General features: G+C 34.7%; 1 long non-coding RNA gene across 1 annotated transcript; it reads left to right on the top strand.

The window, feature by feature from the left end:
- Nucleotides 1-3,245: 3,245 nt before the first annotated feature.
- On the top strand, nt 3,246-10,132 carry LOC135155845 (uncharacterized). The gene is made up of 3 exons (XR_010294971.1): nt 3,246-3,474; nt 6,345-6,569; nt 9,125-10,132. It is a non-coding gene; the product is annotated as an uncharacterized LOC135155845 (long non-coding RNA).
- Nucleotides 10,133-11,725: the final 1,593 nt, after the last annotated feature.

Raw genomic sequence — 11,725 nt, 5'->3', positions numbered from 1 at the left:
GGCGGTCTAGGATGATCAGAAGGAGGGGGGGGGGGCTGGAATTGTTCACCCTAAACGATTTGAAATTTCCCTCCAAATTTTGTAGATGCTGTTTGTTAGAATGGTCTCAATAAGGGACACAGATCACAATCAGTCCTCTGAAAGTGTTGGGGGGGTGGGCAAATGTTATTTTTGTCTTCGGCCAGGGAGAGGGGGGGGGGGCATTCACTCGGTCTGCCTTTCATTGTCAGTAGCTGGTAGCTAAAGCACTGACAGTATTTAGAGATGTGATTACAACAAAATTTATTACATATTCGATCAACTGAGACTATCGAAACTGATCCTGAATTCAAAAGTCCTTTTGTGATTTCAAGCCCCTTTTCAAAATATCACTTATGAAAGTGGAAGCGATTTAGGGATTTCATATACCACTCATCCTGCGCAGAGTTATGTATTTTCTAGCTTTCAAGGAAGTTTTTTAAATTTTCAACTCCCAACAAGTAAAATGAAGGTTGTGAATAAATCTCGCCACTTCAAATGAACAATACATGGAAGTGCATTGTTGCTGGTGGCGAAAATATAAAAAAGGAGGGGGGGAGGAGGAAAATATAGCAAAATAATAGATATAGAGGATTTTGAGACCTCCCCTCCCAAAGGTTGATGAAAACATAGAACTGGTCTTTAGAATCTTTAATCAAAATGCATTTCAAGGCTCAATCGCTTTGCTCCATCGCATTATTCCTTTGACATGTTTAAGAATCTCATAATATTGTGCCCTACTTTACTTTTTCAATGTTCTTCGGGCATGGGGTCGGGTTCCAGATTTTGCAGCATTTTGAAAGCTATGAGAATTGTAATTGATTAGGCGTAGAAAAACCCACAAGGGGGGTAATCAAAATCCTAATGTTTACCAGAAATTAAGCTTTTTAGGGTTTGAAATATCACTAATTTTCTGGAACTCGAACCAATATTAAAACTTGATAAAACAGAAAACGAATTCGTAATGTCAAGTACTTTTTTGAAATAATCTTTATCATTAAATTTCAGTGTATATCTTCATTTATAAAGATTCATGGCATGGGGGAAATGCAAATGAAATTGTCAAGTATTTTTTATCAATAATCTTTATCATTAAATTGCACTGTATATTTTCATTAATTAAAAATTCATGGCGTGGGGGAAATGCAATTTTTTTTTAGATTAAGATTTGAATTGAAATTTTCATGCTCGGTCGCTTTGTCCCTTGCTTATATACCGCAAAGTAGATACGTTAGTGCAGTCGAAAAGGGGGAGGGGGTGGTGGCCCCAAGACCCCTCTATTTACATACGCCAGTTCAACATAATATATGCGCACACGGCAAAATGTTGCAGTATAAAAATATGTGAAAGCCTGTTTTCATATGAAAAAACAATACTCAGAGGCGATTCATAAATCTGTTCGTGAAGTATGACGTTGCGAACGGCTCGGGAAGACATATCATGTATATGCAGCAGATTATTTGTCATCTCGAGTCGAAATATGCCGAATTTGGTGAACATTATCCCTTATAAAAAAAATTACATATTTAAGGATATAATGTTAATTTGTTTAAAGGTTTGGAAAAACTGTGAGATTCAGAGTGTCTTCATATTCCAGCACATTGCAAAGTCAGTCGTCAAATTTTAACTGTTTTATTTTCATTCGTGTTTTCTTTTCAGGCAAAAAGAAACCAAACACGATGGGAAATCGTTGTTACTGTACAAGGTTTCGAACTGCGCCCACGGTTTCAAAAGCTCTTCAGCAAAACAACGCTGTGACATTTGATCAATACAAGCTTGCTTCAGTCACATCGACAGGACCGAAACCAGACCGACAAATTCTATAACTATGTTTCGCATGGGATATCATCGGTCGGTTTGGGATCGGGTACGGAGATGTGACTGAACTTACGTGTGACTCACCGCAAATGAATAGAACGATTTGCTTGACAGAAAAATCAATAGTGAAATCGAGAATCGTTTTAAGCAATGAAGGTGACTTTGAGCGCGCAGTCCAAGTTTATTTCAAGGAGGTCAAAGTTTTATTTTTGCTCTGTCATTTGACTTGTGTATTTTACTTTTTATTTGAAAACCAAATGCATGCTTTTGAATGGGATACGAAAAGAGGACCATAGCTTTATTGTTATTTATTATATTTATTTATCTATTTTCAGATTTATTTGATCAGGTTGGTCTCATCAGTTACACAAACTGCTGTCCTTGAGGGCTCTGAGATAAAAGTAAATATGAACAACATTTACAAAGAATACATCAATCAAAATGGCAAATATTATACTAAAAAAAGAGATACATATAACAAACACTAGGTTACTAGTCTCGCACTGTCGTAAGATGACTGTATTTTGATAGATGAGCGTTTGTCCAGGGGCGTTTGTTCACTTTTTGATGTATCATGTTCTGTGCATCCTTACAAAAAAAAATCCAATTTATTTCCTTATCTGCAGGACCTTAGATCATAGTCATAGATCGTGTAGAAGATCGCCATCCACCTCAACGGAGTGTTGTGTTTGACAAATCTTGGGCTGATTACGACAAACGCGGATATATTGGGGGGGGGGGGGGGGTGCCGATAAGGCCTTGCCCTAAAAAAAAAAAAAATATTTTAAAAGTGAAAGAGGATGAGCCCCCCCCCCAAAAAAAAAAAGGCGAAGGGGGGTTAAAACGGAAGTAGTCCGGGATCGAAATGGCAGCTGCGCAAAAAAAGGAAAATGGGTATGATAGAGAAAAAGAAAAAAAAAGAGAGGAAGGGATAAAGAAAATGATTAATAAATACATACATATCTGTATAATGATAATGATAATATAACATTAATAAAATATTCAATCATTTACCTAGGTCAACTGAATAGTGGCAAAATCCATGATTTTTAAATAGAGGGTGCATGATGACAATTATGGCTGATTCTCAACATTTAGGGGGGGGTCCCTTGAGCCCCCGTTTGGACCCGTCGGAGGTTAATGATTAAATAAGTTAAACATTCATTTCTTCCAAATTTACAGAAAAGAGATAACAAAATCTACGAAATCATTCTTTTTAATGAAATTGAGAGTTCAGTGGTGCCTTTAATTTCATTCGCATTCGCACCGAACTTGGCGGTTACGTAATGCGCAGGGGCGATACGAGCGCACAATGGCGGGAAAATCTGAATCACTCTTTCAGAATAATAGAGGCAGCGCGTGAACGAGTTCACTCTCACAGGGTAGAAAGCAAGGAATGTAGAAAACAACTCTGAGCTTTGAAAGGTCTAGAACGACAAACGACAATCAGTGAACACGGTGAAGTCTTGATTGAATGTGAACAACATTTGAAAATGGAAGAAAACCTACAGAAATTCAAATAGTCTTGTCAAAACCGTTCAATTTGTATATTTATCGAACGTTTGACGCCTGTATTTGTATATACAATTCGGGATACAATTTCAGCATGCAAGACAAAACAACAAGTGGACGATGTAGGTAAGAGAAGTAATGTGAATTTCTGATTTTATCAGTGATTATGAAGCGAAATGAGTGTCGATCAAAACCGAAAAACCTTGTTCATTGAATGAGTGTAGCGGTCGACTATTCTAAAACATGTTTCTGGAAAGTAAAATGAATTTGCTTACTTCATATTTTGCCTTTATGTTTTATTTTTATTTCCAGTACTTTTCCAATTTGCATAGACCTCTAAATCAATGTGAACTAAGTAAATTGAGCCCTAATTATCAATAATTTCTTTCATGCCTTTGAAAGATTAATGTCCCATATACTAGAGAAATAAATCTAAAAAGGATATAGGGGATGGAGGTGACTCAATCTAATTTAGAATGTGCCCTCTAAATACCAAACGATTTCCCTTTCAGTAACGTAATGAGCCCTCCCCCCCAAAAAAAAATGAGGGGGCCAGACGTGCATATGGAACAAAATTTCTGTAAAGCTGCAAGCGAACAAAACTGTTGACCTTTTCAATTAAAAAATATAATTTTGTGAAAGATTTTGACATACTTTTTAAAATCTTTTAATTCAATACACAAAAGATTTGGTGATAGATTTTGACATAGTAGGAAAATGATATAATATTTCACCCTTTCCCCTTTCATTTTCTCTTATTTTTCTTGATCGTGAAACTTTTTAAAGGGCCATGTCCCCGAAGCCGCCCCCATCTATACGCCAGTGATCCCTTTGAAACTTGCAGAGGCCATGTGGATCCTCCTATAGTCTCCAACTATGACGGTGAGCCGAGTCTAGATGCAACAAAATACTCTCGAAAAACTAAACTAAAAAGTTCTTTATAATATCACAAAAAAACTAATTTATTTTCATTTATAATCCTTGATTCATCACAATCTTTGGGATTATCATTTTTATCCACCAGAGCTCACCAAAACTGTATTTTAACATTATTTGTGATGTCCTCTATTGGTGGAAGTTAAAAAATATATAAACCACAAACTTCCTTTTTTATTAGAAAAAAAATGTAAATCTAAATCTAATTTAGTTTTTGGCCAAGACATAATCATGATAAATACCTAATTACTTTGCCTAAATATAGGTATTTATCAACTAGATCAAGAGAAAATATATCAAACATTGGTATTCTTATTTCAGCAGACGTGGATTAATGACAAGAGCTAACAGAGTGAAAAAACTTGTACAATGGATGTGGATGTGTCCAAGAACATAATACTAATAAAAATAAATAAATGAAAAATTTTCACCCTCCACTCATATATGGCTTACCGGGACGGCCGGCTGCAATGTGGGGGCAGCAGGGTGACCAGCCCCCTGTTATAAAAAAGTGGAAGGGAGAAAATGGGACGAGAGAGAGAGAGAGAAGGAAAGAAAAGGGAAAGAAGTGTATAAAAATACAGGTCTGGGCTGTGTAAAATACTGCTAAATATTCGATTGAAAAATAAAATAACATCACCTTTATAACATGAGGTAGCCCCCTCACACAGTCAAAATATCCCGTTGCTGCCCTTGGCTAAATGAGTATATTCAGGAGCTTAGGATGCGCGTGATGACAAGCATATAATATTTGGAAGCTGTGCACCGCAATATTTATTATCTATTATTTCTTGTCAACATATTTCTTTTTTTTCTTTTCGAAAACCTTTTTAAAACTAATTTTGCTTGTAATTTTGTTTCCAAACCAGCACCCCTTATTAAAAAAATCGTTCCCAGTGCCCTCTAATGATGATGATAAAGCTTCACCGTAATTGATTGATTGATAACGAATTTATTTCATTCCAAAATTTCAACAAGGTTACAAAGTAAAGCAAAATATAATATAACATTATGAAATGAAATAGAAACCTTCTGAAAAGCAAAGCTTGTTATTGAAGGTTTCCTTCAATAAATAAGACAAATTAATGCAAAAATACAAAGTCATATCTTTCTTGTAGAAGTTCAAAATATAGTAATAATTTTCTTCATAGGATTTCATTATAATGGTTTTATTATTATTTTTTTTTTGGGGGGGGGGGGGCTGCGAAAGACGAATGCCCAAAGCTGAGGTAAGAATCCACGGTGACCCTAAAAGTATAGTAATTTTTTTTTTAAGTGACTTATCAAGACATGACGCTATATATCATGGCAATCAGTAGAGTTGTAGCCCCTTGTAGAATGACCAAAAGAGTATCTGTAGTAGAACTAGCTATAGAAGCAACTAAACAGCGATCGTAGTGTATACAACGTACAGATGGGGGGGGGGGGGTGGGGAAGGGGAGGGGCTCTTTCCCTCCCAAAATTTCCACAACAAAGAAAAAAAAGGAGGAAAGAAAATAAAAGGAAAGAGAGAAGGGTGAAATATTTTTTTTTTCAGAATATCATGTCAAAATCTATCACAAATTTGGATTTTTGTGATAAAAATCAAAAATTTTGCTCGCTCGCTCGCGACTTTTATAGTTTTTTACGTGAGACGCCATATCTAGCCCCCCTCAATATTTTTGGCTCATTGCGTCACTCTAAAAATACATGTGTAATTTGAAAGGGTTCACTGACTTCAAAGATTATAGGATTTTATTAAGTTTCTCCTTTTCTTGTTCTCAACATCATGTTCTCATAAGAGATCGCGTTTTTAAAATACAAATTTCCACCATTTTAACGACACTTGTTAGCAACAGTTTGCAGGAATGAGATTAGAGTTGGGCAATCATGCCACTGCATGCCGGAGCACAGCAATTAATTTCAACATGTCCATTCTCCTAAAATTGCGAATGTACAAGAGTCTGGAAGAGAGTCACTAATGCGAGGCACGTATTACGATAATGCAAAATTGTAGTTTACCCCCTTATCAGCCCCAATTTTTTTTTTTAAGTGATTTTTTTTTATTGATTTCATCTCAGTGTCGGCTGTAAAATGGCAAGACCTACACATCTAGACCATTTATTATCTACCAAGTCACTAGTGAATCCATCGAGCCCATGATGGGAGCAAGACAAATTCGATGATGACGACGACTTCGACGTCGAGCGCCGTGAGAGATTATGGACTCATGACTGACGGAATTCTTATACCAGAGTCACGATGAGACGTGAGCAGGGCTTCGTTGCATAAAAACTACTGTTATGGTAACATTGTCAGTATGTGGTAACTAATAATGTCCTGGTACACTGTAAAAACACCGGTGTTGATTAAACACCAGCCCGGAATCTATATAAGTCCACACCAGAGAAGTGTTAGACAACACCAGTTTCGTTTTGGTCTAACACCAGATATGTGTTTATATATACAACATCAATTAGTATTAAAACAGCATCGGTTTGATTCCAAACTGGTGTTGTTTCAATACTTGTCTGGTGTGGACATATATAGATTCCGGAGTTTTTGCAGTGTATATGGTTGAGGGATGAGGGTGGATACCCCACCCCCCCCACAAGGGAATCTTTTTTAAAGGGGAATCCAACCTTAATGTAAAACGAATATTGACAAACAGTTAGGTGACATCCAGTTTTAAAAATATCCGACAAAGGAAAGTTATGGATTAAGGAAATGTAATAACTTTTACGGAGACTTCAAATTGGCCGCATTGATGGTGTTATTGTGATTAAGGGCAAGGTCTACCTTTCCATTTACTCCAATGATAATATGGCTAAACTACATGTTTTTCAAAAGTTTTGCTTCAAATTTTCTTTTTCTTTCATGAGGTCATAAAACACTAAGTTATCTGTGTTATATTTTGAGTACTGCTTCAGTGGAATATAGGTACTGAGGAAAAATTCACAATTAAATCCCTGATAATTAAGTACACCGAATATTGGAAAGTTTTCTCTAACACCCGTCATAATTTACTTACCGAATTGCCGTTTTTTTTTAATCTTAATGATTTTATTCTTAAAACAGACGAAACTTTCTTTGTCGGATTTCTTCTAAACTTTTACCATTGTGTTTAACTTAGTTACTCCTTCCTCATAAGCCACACCGTATTTTGACCAAGGTTGGATTCCCCTTTAAGTTTAGCAATTGCCATTTTCAAGATAAGTGCCTATAGTATTGATCGAATTCCCTAGAATGTAGGTTCGATTTTAATATTTAAACAATTCGAATCTTCACATGATATATATTGATTTTTTTTTTGTTCACTACTACTATAGCGAAGTTTTCGAAATTCTAGTGCACAGTATGAAAAGGGCGATCCTCTTATTTCTTATTTTTGTATCATTTTTTTTGCCTGAAAACACCATCGATGGTATAAAGAGATCTCGATTTTTGATCAGCTGCTGAGCCCTGTTACCATGGTAGTTTAGCAAAGTTATATTACAACAGACTCAGTCATTAAGGTATACCCATAGGAAATAAACACAATTTCAGCAATGTCTGTAATAATCACAATTATTTTTCTTTTTAACAATTTTACCCTCTTGTAGAGTGGTGCAATTGTCAGTCATACTATATAGAATTTTATTACCTCAAAATGCTTTTCGAATTATTGGCGATTTTAATTATCGTCAACACACATATATTCAATACCATTTTTAGGGTTGGTTTTATATACAGTTGAGGCCATAAGTTTACACACACCCAGGAAATTCAAATAAAAGTTGACACTTGCCAAACACTGTATATCTTACAAAATATTTGTGCTATTACGACGAATTTGTATCAAACAAATGAGTATGTCATGCCCCTTCATCACATTGTTTTGTCATCCATGTCATCAGGAGCTGAAAAATATTAAGGTGTCATTTTCCCCCCAAATTATTCATATTTTAGACAAATTAATGAAATTAAAAATAAAAACTTGACAAAAACATTTCATAAATGTGCTAGTAACTTTTCAACACAAACATTTGAGATTACATTTTTTTGTTCAGTGTTGACATAACATAATAGTAAATGTAATATAAATCATAAATTTGACATCTATATATTTCTATGAAACGATGTTGAAAATATAATAACAAATAATAGAATACATTTGGCACAAATATCAATCATGTGAAAGAGCTTAATACGCTCATTCATTTGATACCAAATTCGTCATGGTAGTATTTATATTTCTGAAGATATAGTAAATTTTACGATGTTTGGCAAGCTAACAAGTTTCACTGAATTCCATGGGTGTATGTTAACTTTTGGCCTCAACTGTATATATATATATATTTATACATACGTATAACTAATAATTAATAATATATATGTAACTAATTCTTGCAGTGCTTATAAAAACATGAATTTCCCTCTGCGTTATATTAAGTAAATAAGAAAGTGTAATGATATCCCGCCAGCCCTCCCCCCAAATTAAATAACAATAAAAATAATAATAAAAAAATCTACCACTTTCACAGAAATCGTGTTACGCTTGCGAAAAAAACTTGTTTTTACGGCCCTCAAATTTGGAATTCCCTGTCTAGTGACGTTAAAGAAGTAAGACACATTTTCACTCTAAAATATGAAATTTGAAAAAGGCTAGTTTCATTATATAACAATTGAGTTATATAGCTTACATTTCCTAGTAAAAGAGCTAATATTTTAGTTTTTATAGTATTCATACTCTTTTCTATATAATATTTATAAAAAAAAATATAGATCGCAAATTTTCCCATCCCTAATCCCCCTCCATCCTCCATATTCTATGTATTGATATTATAATTGTGTCTAATGATTTTTTCTTTTTTTCTCTTAGATTAGGATCTAACTATTCACAAGCTCTGATTTCTGGTGACCTCTTATTTAACTTTCCCATGTTTGCTAACATTTCATGCCTTTGAAGAGCCTTACGAGAGGAAGCGCGGATGTCTCAGAGTATTCAGAGAAATAAAAAGGCACAGGTAAAAACAATGAGAAAAGCGCAACAAAATATAAAAAAGGGTTATCATGATGAAACACGAGAAGAATAAGGATTCCTTTCCTGGCCATCATTTCTTGACTCGCATCAGACTGAACGCATCGGAAACCATGGCAACTCAAATTTGAAGGATTTTTTTTGTTGTTACTCAATTATGAAAAGCAAAATTGTATCATTATTAACCACTCATTATTCCTTCTTCATGGAATGTGCATTAATACTGAATATTGGGAAAAGGGGGAAGTGAAATTGAATTTTTTAAAATCTGAAATCTCAATTTCTTTGGAATATGCAGTGTCCTTTGTATGTTGTCCAGATGACTTAGTGTCTGCTTGGAGTTAAAATGTTCAAAAAACTTAAAATGTTCAGTAAACTATGAAATCAACATCGATTCTCAAATTTGTTAATATTCTTAACTCTTTAATATGACGGGGTTCAATGTTATTCCAAATACATTCAATCCATTATGCAAATGTGAATGCAACATACATTTGTGGACTTTCAAACTCAATCAGTCCTCGGTACAATAAGGAGTTCACTACTTGAAAGAACCTATTTCGCAACATTAATTTTTATCTTTTTATTTGGCTGCATACTTATCAGGACTGCGCATCCCATGAAATATTATCATCAATGGAAAATAATCAATACGAAATGTATTACCCCTAACCCAGTTGCAGAACTTTTGTGAGGGATTAATCATGATCCATATAACCCAAATCATTTAGTTCCGATTGCCTTTTCCATAATGTATCGAATTGATGATGTGGAATAGGTTCATCGTGGTGAAGGATTGAGTAGAAGAAATAACCAGTTGTCTCACGATGTATCAAACATCGCTTTCCTACTGAGTCGATACATCGTGAGACAACTGGTTATTTCTACTACTCAATGTATCGAATTGTTTATTTACAAGGACGGTCTTGACGGAGATGAAATTTGACGACGTATATACATAGGTGCACTGCAGTCGAAAATCTGCAAAGATCTGCTAAATGAACTTGGTCTTGCCTTGTACACTGAGTTTCCTTGAATATAATATTTCTGCTGGAAAGAACATAGTGTCCCACAGTGAGTTCCACGGTGTGTTCACATTGGGTTCACAGTGTGGAACAAAAATGTGAAATCATCTTTACATTGTTATATTAGAGAATTTCAACAGTGAGAATTGTATTTCCACAGTCCATGATGACTTGTGAAATGCACTGTGACTCTTAAATTTTATCAGTGTGAATATATACTCCTGTGTGACACTGTCCTTTCCATTGAAATTTTTTGATTAAATGATTTATTTTCCCCGCTTTGTCTACTTTGCAGGGGCCGCGAATGACCATAGAATTGTGATTTTTTGCATGGTCAGCCCCCCACTTTTGGCTCAGCCCCCACTTTGAAAACCGTTCCGCGGCCCCTGCTTTGTATTTAAAGGTCAAGTCCAACCCAGAAAATGTTTGATTTGGAGAAATAGAGAAAATCAAACAAACACACTGAAAATTTCATCAAAATTGGATGTAAAACATTTTAGAGTTTCGCTTATTTTTTTACAAAACAGTTTTATGCACAACTCAGTGATATGCAAATGAGAAATTCGATGATATCCCGCACTCACCATTTCTTTTGTATTTTATTGTTTGAATTATACATTATTTCAATTCTTATCGATCTGACAATAAAGACCAAATTGACTGAACCATAGGTGATACTACATGTTCAGTGAAGGAACAAAACTTTGTTTCACATGACAATGAGGAGAAAATTAGAATATTCATATATTGAAATACAAAAGCAAAAAAAAAATAGTGAGTGGGTGATGTCATCAGTCACCTCATTTGCATACCGACCAGGATATGCATTTACATGCAACTATTTTGTGAAATTAAGCAAAACTTCAAAATTTTATAACTTTATTTTACATCCGATTTTGATGAAATTTTAAGTTTTATGCTGATTTGATTTTTCTCTTTTTATTTTATTCAAATCAAATCAACTTTTTGTTGGGGTGGACATGCCCTTTGATATTAATTGTCCTTGTACACTTCGATCTTTGCATCCCTTTTCTCTTTCTTGATTGATCCCCATTAAATTTTGTCATGTTCCGTTGACCTATCTCTCTGTATCCCCTTTCTCTCCATCTACCTAAATTCTCTCATTTTTGTCAATCTCGATTTCCCACTCTCTTTCTATCTCTCCCTCCCCTCTCTGTGTGCATGTGTTTTATTATCTTGTTTGTTTCGTTAATATAAGAAAATGTGAACTTCATGAAATGTGTTTACAGGTAAATCTTATTCACATTTTGAGACTGATTCAGTCATTAAAGCCAATAAAGAATCCACCTCGAGAAATGTATTTCAGTCTGAAATACTGCTTACTCTGTCAAAGTAGACCAAAACATTCTATTGAATAAAAAAATCTGGTTTTAAAATAGATTTTAACTTATCTATT

This window comes from Lytechinus pictus, chromosome 10 (genome assembly GCF_037042905.1).
Source record: "Lytechinus pictus isolate F3 Inbred chromosome 10, Lp3.0, whole genome shotgun sequence".
Taxonomy (NCBI): Eukaryota; Metazoa; Echinodermata; class Echinoidea; order Temnopleuroida; family Toxopneustidae; genus Lytechinus; species Lytechinus pictus.
This window is presented reverse-complemented; position numbering and strand designations above follow the sequence as displayed.